The 15,557-nt window shown below is 44.4% G+C and overlaps 1 pseudogene; it reads left to right on the top strand.

The window, feature by feature from the left end:
• The window catches only part of LOC115471303, a 101,184-nt pseudogene that overhangs the window by 59,527 nt on the left and 26,100 nt on the right, over nucleotides 1–15,557 (top strand).

Raw genomic sequence — 15,557 nt, forward strand, 5'->3', positions numbered from 1 at the left:
CTGCACATATTCCTGCTAGGATCCTGGATATGCTGTTCTCCTTTTTCTAAAGTCTTACTTCACCTGTTTCCCCAATCAGATGATTACTGCCTGGATAATCCATTCCATTCTTTCTTACAACCTTTGCTTTTGGGAGAATAAGGAAACATAGCAAGAATACCTAGGGTCAGGTGATACATTTGGTGGTCAAAAGATGACTGCATAGGAGACTTATATGTGAGCTTGAAGTCTTTGCAAGTTCAGTTTTTGGGGGGACTGTATTCAATTTGAGGGATCTATTTCCTCAGCCTTCTTCCTCAACAAGAGATGAGGTGAAGATAAACTCACAACTCTCACAGAGGGCAGAAGTTGGATCTGGGACACAGGTACAGAGGCTTCCTCACTACTCTTCCAGATGAGATACTCTTCTCCAGGGAGCATGCAAGACTGTTTGGAATCTGGGTTTAGTCCTGAGGGTTCAGTCCTCCGTTCCTTTCAATTTTCGCAGGGACCATCTCTGGGACCTTGGGGCAGAGATTGGTTTCCTTGCGTAATTTTAAGGAAAGCATTTCTCTGTGCCAACGCTTTTCCCCTTCTGAGGGTGACATTTTGTTCTGGTGGAATCAGGCTTTCTGCCTTCCAATAATAAAATATAATAATAATGTCAATTGTCATACATCTTGAGATGCTTCTAAGTGCCCAGATCCTAAATTTTGGGTTAGGTCTTCGTTTGATTGATGTATCCTAATAAGATGCAGTGCTCTTTAAGGCAGTGTTTCCCAAGTCAGTCCTGGAGTATCCCCTTGCCAGTCAAGTTTTCAGGGATATCCACAATGAATATGCATGAAAGAAATTTGCATACAATGGAGGTTGTGTAATGTAGTGCTTCTACAGTTTGACATATCTGTGACTTATGATTCTGTGGATCATTTTAAACTTCTTGAGAAGCTCAGCAAAATAAGGAAAATTTATGTTTCTCAAGTTATTTTTCCTTAATTGGTTCTCCAGAAGTTCCAGTTTTTTTACCAGAAGCATAAATTGTCCTTCATTACCAGATTAACTGATTTTCATAGAGAAACCATTCTGAAATCAAAGTCTTTATTTTTTTATCTTGGACTTCCACTTTGTTAGATAAGTATTGATATAATCACATATTTATTCCTAAAAAAAATTTTGACATCTGAAGAAGAGAGTTATTCACACTCTGTAGCACTTTCCATAGTGCGTCCATTGTGACATTGTTTGGCTTCACCATATCCATTTCTCCGCAGAAACTGCTCCAGATTATCTTCGGGGGGGGAAGAGCCTCACTCTTCAATCCCCAGTTGGTTTATTATCCGAGGTCATGCTGCGCCAGACCTCCTCGATCGCGTGAAATCCTAACCCACTTCGTGCGTTCCACTGTCGACCTCCATAGCGAAGCATTACATGATTTCCGGGGTCTTGGAGAGGTCTGCCAACAGGGGGACTCAAAGTCCTCCCTCTCCACTGAGATTCGGCAGTAAAAGCCTTGCTGGTCCCCGAAGCAGGAACCGATATCCCCGACGTTATGACCCCGATCTCTCAAAGTAGACTGAAGTGGTGGGAACCCCAGCCGTGTTCGAGGAGGGCAACACCACGGCTTTGCCTTTCTTCTTCCCCATTCTCTGGGAGCGCGCCTACTTCTTCAGGTAATCTGGTGTAAAACGGGAACTCAACTAACTACATCCTCCCTCGAACGCCATCTTGGAATCCTCCAGTTTGGGACACTCTTTGTCTGGTTTCTCCTCAGAGGCCTGTCTGATATGGGTAACCCTTCAGCATAGCCCTCTGAGTCATTGAAACAACGGAAGCCCCTCCACCTTAGATTTAACCAATTATTTCCTTTCCTTGAGTCCTGTCCAGTCAGTCCAGAACCACCCACGGAAGCCACGGCAGTCAAGGGTTCTTGATCTGGCAAATTCAGAAAGCTAATGAGTATGTTTTATATCCCACAGTGAAGATAGTTGTTCCCTTGGTATATAGAATTCTCATTCCCTAAATTAGCGACCTTGAACTGATGTTTTTGACTGCATCAGGTTTGGCTTTGGAAATGAATTGGAAGTCCAGAACATAAGAATTGCCTTCAGTAGTCTTGGATTTGGTATAGGATACTGAAGGGCTGGAGGCAGCACAATAGGAGTGAAAGTCGCTCTAAGCTGCTTTTCACCATCTGCTGGCAGATGGACATAACCCACTTATCTGGTGTTGAGTGTCTGGCAGGACTCAAGGAAAGGAAATTAACAGCGAAGTCCAGATTCTCCTTCGTTCCTCAAGCAGAAAATAGCCTAAAACCTCACTCTTTAGGGTTCTCAGAATGGTTTAGGATGAGAGGAGACAGGGAACAATTTCCATCCTTTCAACCTGAAAAACGGATTGGGCAAAACTTTAACCAAAGATTCAAACAAAAGATGAAAAAATGAACAAAACTAAAAGTCAAGCATGGGCTGCTTGGTCTGAGTGGAAGACAGGAATGAACCTCTCTCCTATGCCAGGAGATATTGGAGATGATCTCATCTTTCAGTTTTGCTGGCAGTGTTCGTCGTAATATTTGCATTGTGCTAGAAAGGTCTTACTTCTGGAGTTGTAAGGTGTAATAAACTCACTTATTTCTATATAATAGGAGTCCTTAATCTGTCATGGACAGATAAATACTGAAGATTAAGTCCTCTATATATCAAAAAGGAATTTTGGTTGTTATTGTCTTTGAATAGTGTACTAAAGTTTAAGTCTTTCTGCTCTAGAATGACACAGACTTGAAGGGAAAAGGGGAGGATTGTCCTGTTTGATAGTGGCCTGTTAACTGAAAGGACATCTTAGTTGGTTCAGGATAGTGTCAGTTAAAAACACAAGAAAATTGTAAGACCAAAATTCAGTTATTTACTTTTCACTTTTCAGAAACGACTGCACTAAACTTTTAGCCAAGGCTTTTGGGGGTGAGCAGGCACATGCTAAGATTGACAGCTGCCTCAACAGACTTGGCTTTCTGTGTCTAACAAGTTCAGAGACCTCCTTCAGGTAAGCTTCAGTCTTTAACCCATAGAATGATGTGCCACATTACATTGTTCACCAAGGTAGCTGTTCTATATCAAGAAGATGCCTTAAAAACACAGACCTTAATGTGGTCACAACTGCATCTAGTTGTGTCTAAACCAGCAATTCCCAAACTGGGTCACGAAAACCAAGAGTAGTGTCATCATCTCAGGTTGGCCAACAGGGCACTATATGCTTGGCCTGTATGGGCTTCACTGGAGATGGGGCCTGCAACAACATTGTCAGCCAAAGCTAGAAATTGTCATGGAGTGAATCACAGATATGAGGGAGATAGGGATAGAGTCGCATAATGTTTCAATGTGTTAAAATGAGGTCCTAGGCAAAAAATGTTTTGGGAAGCACTGGACTAGAACTCAGGGCATGTGGACTTTGGCCTTCTCTGAAATGGAGTCACTTCACAGCCTGTTGGTAGAAGAGGCTTTCAGCTGTTTCAAAAGAACTAAGGAGGAAGGCATTATGATAGTACCTGAGAGATGGGCTTAGTATAGCAATTTTTGAATCAAGTGCTAGGATGAATTTTCATACTCTGGTGGACATCTGATAAACTGTTTGTCCTGTTCTGTACTCCAGGAAGGACCTAGGAGAACTTAATACTACAGCAGTGAAGCCACAAGTGAAACCCTGGATCAATGTCTTCCTCTCCGTCTCCCACAATATTGAGAGGTAAGTAACACTCACCATGGGAAGGATACATGTGACTCAGGAAAGAGCACATTCAAATTTCTTGGTGATTTTTTTTTCCTAGTAACTGAACAGTGGCAACACACATATGAGCATATTAAAAGAAAAAAATTGTGTTGTCTCAAAATTACAAGCTCTGTTTAAACTAATTTTGTCCAGGTTTCAAAGAAAAAAAATCAAGAAAGATTAAATAGGTTGTTGTACTTCTTTGTGCATGTACTATATTCTATTCCTATTAAAATATTTGTGGATTTAAAGATTAGCATCACCAGTTTTTGTGTGGAACAAGAAATATCCATATTAAGCTGGATACACCTTGGCTTTCAAAGCATAGTGTGGAACAATTTCTCCCAAGATGTAGAGGTTTATTTTGAGCAGGACTAGGCATCCACCAATTGCTGTAGCCCCCAGTGGTGCTTTATTTTGTAATCCACCTTGAACCCTTGTGGGATTTGGTGGCTTTAAATCAGATTATATTAGAATATCCTAATGAAAATGTATATATTTTTACATAACTATGAGAGTAATATTCTTAATTTGTACAACCTTATTATGCTACAAAGCTATCTCTTTATTACACAATAAAATGCAATATTTTCCTAATACAATTGCACATCTTATTCATATATGATTTAGGATACTCTCAATGTCACTTGTGGATTCCGAACTGATAGTGGTTCAAAAACACACAATCCTTATAAACACCCTCACTTGAACTCTGCATATGTAGTAATGATGTTGAAATTTCCTTGAAAAAAAGAATTCTTGGGAACCACCACCGATCTAGGACTATGTCAATATCCACAATATGGTTTTTCCAAACTTTCAGCTTCCACAGTGTCACAATGCCAAATCCTTATTCCAGTATGACCAAGAGGGGCATTTTCGAAAGGGACGTCCAAGTTGCGATTTGGACGTCCTTTGCAAAACGGCGAAACCCATATTTTCGAAACAAGATGGACATCCATCTTTCGTTCGAAAATACCGTCAGAGACGTCCAAATCCTTAATTTGGACATCCCTAGATTTGGTCGTCCCTAGACATGGACCTTCTGACTTTCGGCGATTTTCAAAAACCAAAGACGTCGGATGTCAAAAACGGCCAAATGCAAGCCATTTGGTCATGGGAGGAGCCAGCATTTGTAGTGCACTGGTCCCAACCGGGCACCCTAGGGGGCACTGCAGTGGACTTCATAATTGCACCCAGAAACCATAGCTCCCTTACCTTGTATGCTGAGCCCCCTAAAACCCACTACTGTACACCACTACCATAGCCCTTATGATTGAAGGGGGGCACCTATAAATGGTACAGTGGGTTTGTGGTGGGTTTTGGAGAGCTCGCTGTTCCCCCCACAAATGTAACAGGTGGGGGGGGGGGTATGGGCCTTGGTCCGCCTGTCTGAAGTGCACTGCAGTATCCACTAAAATTGCTCCAGGACCTGCATGCGCTGTCATGGACCTGAGTATGAACATCTGAGGCTGGCTGTTTTTTGAGGGGTGGGAGGGGGGTTAGTGACCACTGGGGGAGTAACGGGAGGTCATCCACGATTCTCTCCGGTGCTCATGTGCTCATTTCGGACACCTTTTTGTGCCTTAGTCCGTAAGAAAAACAGGTCCGGGTGAAAATGTCAAAGTGTTCGTCAGGGACTCCTTGTTTTTTCAATTATGGGTCAAGGACGTCCAAGGTGTTAGGCACGCCCAAGTCCCGCCTTCGGTACTCTGACATGCCCCCTTGAACTTTGGCCGTCCTTGCGACAGAGTGGCAATTGGGACATCCTAAATCGGGTTTCAATTATACCGATTTGGACGTCCATCTTCCGATTTATGTCGAAAGATGGACGTCAGTGGTGTAGCTAGAGGCCCACTGGATCTCCAGCCCCCCCCCCCCCCGATCCTGTGTCGGAGGGTGGGGCAGGGGGACCCGAGGTCCACTGGACCTCCAGCCCCCGTTTCGCTTTGTTCGGGCGGGGGTAGTTGTGGTATGTGGTCCCATGGACCTCTAGCCCCTGTTTTTGAGAGGTCTGGGCTGTCAAACAAGTGCTGGAGGATTTAGGCACAATCCTCCTGTACTTCTACTACCCCATGATCAGAATTGTGTGCTTAAATTTTGCATGCAATTATCTCTAATGATAGGTGCGGTAAAGCCCCACACTGTCCAGTGCTATTTTAGAGTGCTGTTTGGAACAGCGCAGGGCTTTTGATCTTCCCATGAGTTCTCCCATTGTCAGCTAAAAAGGCAACTGAAATAACCCTCTATATGCACAGGTAGTTTTATTATGAGAAGACAGAGTAAGAAACAAATCATAAACTTAAGCAATAGGATACACAAATATTCTCATTTACAGTTCAGGTGCAAAGACTTCATGTCACATAACAACTAAAATCTTATTTATATAGATAAGAAATAAACCAGGGACCAAATATCAGTCTGCCCACACATTACAGCTAAATCTCTTTGGCTATCTAATCCCTTTAGGAGTATGAATTGAACCATTTTATAACTTTTTAGTGGCTGAGGAGACCCCAACTCCTAATTCAGAGGCCTCTTTGGAACTGGAATAGTTTTCCTCACATAGACTACAGCTGCCCCAATAAAACAGCGAGTTATGCAACTGACAGCTTGGCCACCGATATGAACCGAGTGGTAGTAAAGAGAATGCAAAAGTCCAACATAGTCCTTTTCTGTTCAGAGAGCTGACTGGAAAGAGAGGCAAGGGGTCAGTAAACTTTTCATGTCTGGCACCAGGAAAGAAAAAGGCCAAAGTCTGACAACTGGGCCAGAAACACAGAGAAAGCTAAGATACTGCAAAAACGAACAGTCCCAGAGCTTCCTGCTCTCCCCCTCTGCTGAACCACCTTATTTTTTCTGCTCTCTATGCGGTCATACTACCCTCTTGTAAAATCTTCCTGATTGGTTGCATTTTCAGGCATTTATACTGACAGGATTCTTCCAGTAGGCACCACATAGGGAAGAACCATATTCAGTAGTATGGCTGTACCAAATAGACCTCACAGATAAGAAGTTACTTCAGGGTCAGAGTTATAAGCCAGTTTACACCGGTACAACAGTTGGAGAGTAAAACAACGTCCACAACCTCTCACCTGCAGCTGTATGTCAGAAACTGCTGTACAAGTCCATATCGTTTCATGGCAGGAGTTATATGCTTCCAGCTTAGCTTTCAAGTGCACACCAAAGCTGGCTAGCAGTGGCCTACATACCCCAAAAGCTTACTTCCTCAACTACCCCACCATCTTGCAAACTGCTCCCATCCCCTAAACTGCCCCCATATACAACTGAGCTATGATCCCACAATATACCCTTACCTTTAAAAAACTGCCTCCTGCAACTGCCCTACCTCCAAGCAACTACCCTGTCCCCATAAATTACCCTTATAAACTACCCCACCCCCCAAAACAACAACCCCCCCCCCCCCCATAACCTGGTCCACCATCCTGCAAATTACCTGCATTGTCAAAATCTACGCCGCCAAACTCTTATGTAACTGCCCCACCCCCCAAAAAAAAAAAAAACTACCACCTGCAACTACCCCACCCTAAAACAAAACCCCTCGCAGCTACTCCGCCATTCTGTAAACTGCCCTGCCCCACCAAAAAACAACTCCCCAGCAACTGTTCTACCATCCTGCAATCTGTCCCCATCCACAAAACTAACCCCAAAGCTGCTTCTTCCACCAAGCAGCTCTATCTCCAAAAACTACTATATTGAGATTTTCAATTCTGCTGAATATGCTTATGATGATCGCTGACCATTTTAGTAGCTGCTGTCTGGACTGACTACATCCTGTATGTATCCCTTTAAAAGTATGATCCCAGAATTGTACACATGAGAGCTCACCAGAGGTTTATACAGAGGACTATCAATGAGAGAAAATATTTGTGTTTTTGTCTGTAGGAAGAGTTCAATGACTATGAGCTAATGACCCCTGGTGCAACAGTTCATTATTAACCTGGAGCAGCTTATGGCAGAGTTCAAGGTGAGTAGGATAACGGGAGAGTAGGGTTAAGCTAATTCATAGGGAAAAATGTGAAATTATCAGCATTTACTAAAATTATTTGTTGCTGTGGCATATCAGGGCCAGAGAGAAAGGGATAAGGTGGCTGCATTTGCAGGTTAGACCTGGGGGAGAGATGATGGAGGGCAGATTTAAATTGGGCCTGGGAGGAGCTGGCAACTGTAGATCGACCCCAGGAGGGAGGGATAGAGGAAGGTGTGTCAGCAGCCAATCAGGCCCTGGCGGGAGGAAGCCAGCAATAGCAGGAACAGGGTTGACTCTACCACTGTTCAGACTTGGTGCCCACCTAGGTGGCAGGATTTAGGGGTTGTTGGCACAGCAGGACGAGACCTGCTCCCTCTCCTCTTCCATCTTTGCCTTGACCACCCGTTAGTACTATAAAGCGGTATTACAATGTGAAGCTGCTGCTCAGAGGCATTCACTCAAGCTCTGCTGGGTCTCGTCCTTCTGATGCTCTGCCAGAGGGAGTGAGACCCAGCAGAGCTTGAGTGCATGCCTGCGCTCAGCAGCTTCATGGTGCGCATAACACTTTACTTACTTAGGGAAGCCCAGCAGAGGTAGAGGGCTGCAGCAACAGAGGAGGACCAGAGAGCATGTCATGCCAGAGGAGGTGAGACCCAACAGACTTTGAGTATGTGCCTGTGCTTAGGTCCTGGCAGCATGCACGTTGCTTTACAGTGCTTCAGAGCAGCTTTGGGAAGAAACAAGGTGGTGGCAGTATAGGAGGGAGCAGAGGATCAGGGACATGTGGAAGGGGTGGAGGAGAAAGAGGGAGATGCGTCGACACAGGTAAGGCTAAGGATGGGAAGGGGAACTTGGGACAGCTGGGGAGGCTAAAGACAGGAAGAGGAGATGCTGGACACATTGGGGAAGGCTAAGGAAAGGGAGAGGCTAAGAACAGGAAGGGGAGATAACTAGACGCGGGGTCTGTCCAACCATTAGACAAGTCTAGGTAGTTGCCTAGGGCAGCAGTTTCTTGGTGCAGCAAAGAGTAGCTGCAATCAACCAAAATAGGCTTTCATAGCTACACAGAATCAGAGAACCATCAGCACTTACTGTAACCTACAATGTTATAGAACATTTGTGTAATGATCATAATTGTTAATTATCAAAATCTTGGGGGGCTACAAGCTAGAGGCCTGAAAGTTTAATTAAGGTGGGTATATAAGGCTCAGGGTTTGCCTAGGACACCCACCACCCTTGTACTGGCTCTGGCTAGACTACAGGCTAGGAGTCATCCCTGTGAGGGAGGAGATGCAAACTGAAGGCGTCACCTAAGGCATCACATACCTTGGTCCAGCCCTGAGCAGTAGCAAGTTGGGCCCAGGAGCAAGACAGATGATAAGTAGTATAGTAAGACGGAGGAGGCAGCAGATCAGGCCAAAGGAGGGTTTTCTTGTGTTAGTCACAAAATGTTAAAGAAAATAAATGCAACAATGCGTCCTTCCCTTAGACCACAACTTCTAGAAAAGAAATGCAATAAAATCGGGCCCCTGTACTTAGGGAACTGTTTTAGTTAAATGGAGCATTCTATTCTGGCTGTAATTTCATTTTCATTCTGTAAGTATAGTTTTGTCTAGTAATATGAGAGTGCCCATAATTACACAAAAGTATGCATACTGGGATCATTAGCCTCATTGTCAGAAATATTATATGTAAGATGTCTTCCTATGTATGAACTACAGTAAACACTCCCAATCCTCAAATAATTTCAGACCTGCCATGGAGGAGCATCAGGATATCTGTGATGAACATGCAATGAGGTAAAATTTGAGTGGCATGAAGGTAGTGTATCTAAATATATCTCATGCATATCTTCTTGGATATTCTAAAAGCCTAACTACAGTAGCTGGTGCTTCCCAGGACAGGTTTGGAGAACCACTGCCTTAAGGAAATGGTTAAATGATATTAAGCTTCCTTGCATTCTGTCCTGCCAAGTAGTAGTTAAGTTTCATGGTTCCAGAAATAAGGACATCACCCTCTTATTTTTTCATCTCTCTTTCAGGCTGGCTTGTCAACTGGTATCTATGATAACCTCACTAGTCTCATGACCAGTTTGTTGCTATAGAGCTGGAAAAAGTGGTTTTGAAGTCTACCTTTAGCAGGGTAAGCCAGCAGTGTTTCTCTTGCTTTTCTGCCAGGAATATTTTCTTGTTAACACAAGTATGATGCAGAGCAGTGTCTTAATGGCAATTCCATCTTTTATCAGTCAGAGCTATTGAGTTTTGTTGTAATAGCAAGCGCTACCTTTATAATATCCGCTAGTTTGGTAAATTTGGAAGTAGTATAGTAGCTTATTCCTTATATAAAATGTATAACTAAGGGGTTTGTCTAAAGCATGTGTATACATTATATAGTTGCAGGGGTGGCTCAAGGCAATCTGCTGCCTGAGACAGGGATGAGATGCGGCCCTCATTTGACCACGGTCCTGGCATCTCCTCCCTTCCCTCCACAACCCTCTTCGCCATGTTTATCTTCTTTTTGTCTTTTTCAAAAGGCAGCAGCGACAGCAATTCCCATAGGCTGCCAAGCCACCGTACTAGCCTCTTCACTGTACTGCATCCTGCTCTGAGGGATCAGGAAGTTACATCAAAAGGCAGATGCCATAGGGAGAAGAGGTCGGTGCCGGGCAGCAGAGCAACCTATGGGAGTCGCTGCCACTGCTGCCCTTTGGAAAAGAAAAAAAAGAAGGTAAATGCAGAAAAGAGGTTTGATGAGGTAAGGAGGAGATGCCGCTGCCCTGGAGAGTGCCACCTGAAGTCCTGCCTCAGTTGGCCTAATGATAGGGCCGCCACTGTATAGCTTGTTTGAAATTAACTTAATTTGCAGTATTATAGCTGAGCTTAAAAAGGTTCGGCTAATTTTACAGAGGATAGATCCACTGACCATTATTTAGCCAGATAGCCTTAGGTATCTCCACTTACCCGCACCTAGGAAGGGGCCGCATGGATTGAGCTTTCCTTGTTGGGATGTGATGGGATACTTCTAAGCAGGGTTTTTATTCTGACAGTATACACCAGTACTTCATACAAGCATCTTTTCTGCCACTCTCTCTGTGATCAAGAACAACCCCAATAGTAGCTCATCGGTGCTTAATAGGATGCCATCTTCTACCACAATGTAAGGCTAATCTCATGGTATACACTGTGTGAATCTCACTGCTCATACCACAGGAAGTGGTTTTGCACTGCTGCAGAAGATGCCTTATTAAGTGAGAATAGTAAGGAGAATGAGGATCAGGAGAAGGGTAGTGTTTCAAGCCATGCTTTCTTCCAGTTGTGTTATTTAAAAATGTTTATTTCATTAGAGGGAAATCAAGGCAAATGTGGAGCTGACTGCGCCAGTGGTTAATGTGCCAGATGGGGAGAATAAGGGAAAGAGTATGTAAAAAGAGGGGATAAGGAGAGAAGTTGCCTGGAGGGAGCAAAGAAGGGAGAGATGTCTGTAGGTAGAAAGGGCTGGTGGGAAGAGTGTGTCTGGAAGAACAAGACCCTATAAGGTTGAGAGTGCTGGTAAGGGGAAAGAGTAGAGAAAGGGAGGACCTTGATTGGGAAGGGAGGGGAGGACTAGGAAGAGAGTTATAACTGACAATGCAGGAGGGAGGCAGGAAGATGGAGAGGAAACCGGGAAGATGGACAAGAGATCTATGAGGAGAATAAGAAAAGAGACAGAGGACTAGGGATAGTGGGGAGCATCAGGAAATGAGAGATCCCTTTGGATCTCGAATCCCCTCTACAACCCAGGGCTCTCGGAGTATAGCAGGAAGCTGAGTTTCACCCAGAGACGTGAGCAGGGCTGTGCTGTTGATCTTGGAGGCAATCGATTCTGTGTCACTGTGCCCAGTGAGTTGGGTACTCTGGCTATGGAGGAAGGCACCAAAGAAACCCAGAAACTCGAGGGCCTTGGTCACAAGAATATAGATTGGAAATAATTTAAAGTCTCAAGTACCTATTTTGAGTTGACGAACTTCTTACAGACTCTGGACAAGCCTCCAGTGGTAACAACTATGGTCAGCTATAGAGAATTTACATAAGGTTTGCTCCTAATTTATTGCTATTTCAATGTTTTCTGTGAACAAGCTGCAAAATTTAGAACATAAAGTGGTTTACACGCTACTAGTGTTTGTTACCTTACAAAATAATCAATATCTCTCTATATACAAGGCAACCCCACATTCTAACGAAGCCTCACCGGAAACTTGAAGGGGCGAGATATCCGGTTTGCCACAGACTGTGTGCCCTGCCCTCGCGCCACAATGTGATGACGTCGAGGGCGGGCGAATGACGCGTCTCGCATGACATGCAAACGGTCCCCCCGTCCATCTAATCTCGCGGTCGCCGTTGCTCACTCCATCTGCCCCTCACAGCGCCTCTCACCTCCGAGTGAAGGCGCTGCAGCAGGCAACAGATGATCGTTTCCCTTCGCCCCTCCCTCCTTCCCTCCCTGTGTCCCGCCCTCACAGAATTTACTCAGACGACGGCGGGACAGGGAGGGAAGGAGGGTCCAGGCCCGAAGGGAAACGATCATCTGTTCCTCTGCTGGCAGCGCCTTCACATGGAGGTGAAAGGCGCTGTGAGGGGCCGACCCCACCCCCCCAAGCAACACTGACCCCCCCCCAAGCCCCCACCGTCGCAGCACATCCCACACCCGCCCCTCTCCGATGCCAACCGACAACGTTCACAGCTCCTCCCACCACAAACAACAGGTGAGCCTATTTAGTTCCCTGTAAGCAAGGAAGCCAATTTGGTTGATCTCTATTTCCACTGTCCTGCGCAGCCGTCATTGCTATACACTCAAAATAAAGCAACCAAACATATGAGCTGCTACATCCAGGTTGTCGTTCTTTATTATTGCTTCATCTGTAACAACTATGAAGGTGTTTCATTTGCGCCCCCCCCCCCCCCCCCCCCCCCACAAACATTCACACACACACTCTCTAACACACAAAACAAAAACCTACTGGTAGCCACCAAAACCACAACCGGAAGGATCCCTCACTTTCAACCCATCACCACAGGACGCAGGACCCCCCCCCCCCTTCAAAACTCCCTCACCACCACTCCCTCACAGTTCACCATCCCCCACCCCTCTCCCCTAACATTCTCACACACACCATCACCCCTCCCAACTAGCCTACCACGCCCACCCCTCCCTTTCCCACCCCTCAAACAACATTCTGACAACAAAAACACAATATCTATCACACACTTCACTAATGACAACAAGGCCCTGGAGAACACCTGGAAACTTATGCACAAACTGGTGAGTTGCAGCGCAGTGGGAGAGGGGAGGACGGCCTGCAAATCGGACGACAAGAAAGGGGGCCATGGAACTCGGAGGGGAGAGAGGGTGGCGTAGGACTCAGAGGGGACAGAGGAACACAGCGAAGGGGGGGGGGAACAATCTTGCTAGCGCCCGTTTCATTTCATACAGAAACGGGCCTTTTTACTAGTGTTTTATATGAAGCTTAGCAACTGAGATTTTTTCTAGAAGGCAAAGGTGTAGTCTTTTAAGAATACTGTCTCGACTTAGTGCACATGTTATTTATGGACATTTATATTTAACAAGAGGATTCTGCTCCTGTTTCCTTTTAACGTCTACAATATACCATCTTCCAATGGTTTTGCTTGATTTTTGCCCCTCTTAGTTGTGGACTGTAGACTTGCCGGTGGCGGTCAGCTGTATTCCCAGATATTCAGTGCTAGGCCATGTCCGGGCACCGGCATCAAATATCCAGTTTTAGATTGGCCACTAAAGCTTATGTGGTTAAGTGCAATATTCAGCTCTTGATCACATGACTGCTATTTATGTGGCCCAGTTATCTTATGCAGTCAGCTCCACCCCTGAAACGTCCATAAGTTAGCCAGTTTTGGAGCAGCCACAAACAAGCAATTTAAGCAGGCAGGAGTCACTCCTTCCCACTTTAATCATTTTGAATATCACCCAGTTAGTTTGTATTGCTATAATCCAGTGACCATAGTAGTAAGAATTTCTAACTTGTATGCCTTGCTGTTTTTCAGCTTGGTGGCTTGCAGTTTGATAAGGAGCTGAGGTCTCTGGTTGCCTACCTCACCACTGTGACTACTTGGACCATTCGTGACAAGTTTGCTCGCCTCTCACAGATGGCAACTATCCTCAACCTGGAAAGGGTATGGTGCTCTGTTTCCGCTTTTCTAGTGACTACACTTTCAAATTCAATGCATTAGCTAACCTGCTGTCTTGGTTTAAGGAATACAGTATGGTGGTAGTGAGTTCAGAATAGATATCTGGTAGTCTGTCTGGGTCACAAGTGAATCAGGCGCACAGATCACAGTTGTTTTGTTGTTGTTGTTTTTTTTTTATATGTAGGGAAGTATTATCCAGCACTACCATGAATGTGGTCATGTGGCTCTCCACCACTAGTGATTCAACACTATTCCTGGAAGTGATTTGCTGGAGTAAAACATTTTGAAGAAAAGTGTTGTGCACAATCCATGCAAAGTTTTGTTATTACTGGATAATTTTGTGCAGAAATGGTATTTGCAGTGCAGTAGAACTATGCTGTACCCTCACTAGGTCAGGTTCAAATTGGTCCTCAAGAATCCCACTTCCAAGTTCACAAAATGTGAGCAGGCTTTCTGGTTTTGCATGTAGAAAAGGTCGGGCACCAGTTAGAGAGGTGGTTGCTGCCATTGTGGCTTAAGGTAGCCCCCTGCTGCTAGGGAAAGAGACTTCTGCTACTGCCTAGAGAATCCCCTGGCTGCCACTCTAGAGAGAAGCTGCCATTGTGGAACAGTATAGTCCCCTGTCATTAAAAGGAAAAATTGGGCTGCTTTCACCAATGAGCTTAGGTGGAGTTAGGCTGAAAGAAAGGAGAGAAATATAGAGAGGAAAGAGGGGAAACAAAGCAAAACAAAAGTAGATTATAAATGAAAACATTTCCCCCTGAGTCATCATGGTGGAAAGCTGATAGTTGCTCATGATTCTGAATTATATATCTTTGAAAAATTCAACCAAACATGGAAGTTTGGGCATTCTGACAAAGAGGATGCAGTAAAGGCAAAAAGAGCCTAGGTACCTTTAAGAGGAGACAGAGTAGATAGCAGTGGACAGGGCTAATTAAGAATCTAAGCATGTTCCAAATAGAAACAAAAAACATACTTTAAAATATCTACATACAAATGCTAGAAGTTGTGAAAAAATAAGATGGAAGACAGAATATATAGATCTGAATGAAGAGGTAGATATAATTGGCATCTCAGAGACAGTGGAAGGAAGATGAATACTAGAACACTGATACAGCATTCAAATAGTATCACAGTGATAAGGTGAATCAAATTGATGGAACTGTGGTGCTGTATATTAAACAGAGCATTGTGTGAAGCAGGATAAAGTTCTGCAGGAAACAAATGCACTATGCAATCTTTATGAATAGAAATTCCATAAGAACATTAAAAGTGGCCATACTGGGTTTCAGAATATCCCCCATTGAATTCAAAGGGGATATTCTGAAAACTGCAACTGGCTGGGTGTGCCTTGAGGACTGGGTTGAAAATCCCTGGTATATTGTGTGATTTATTTAGTATTTTCTTCTTAGAAAGTAATGAAATGTAATTAAAACTCTGTAAGAGGACTCTTCCCTTGTTATCCTAATTAGAATAATGGATTATAAATGAAGAGCTGTGCTAGGAGTGGGTGAGATTCAAGACTAAATTAGACCTCGCTGTGCCTTCTAGAGGCTATCTGTTAATGTTGTAGGCTGTGGCAGAAAGTTCAAGTTTTAAAGCTTTAAAACTATAGGCATCACCTTATG

The sequence above is a fragment of the Microcaecilia unicolor genome, chromosome 5 (assembly GCF_901765095.1).
Source record: "Microcaecilia unicolor chromosome 5, aMicUni1.1, whole genome shotgun sequence".
Taxonomy (NCBI): domain Eukaryota; kingdom Metazoa; phylum Chordata; class Amphibia; order Gymnophiona; family Siphonopidae; genus Microcaecilia; species Microcaecilia unicolor.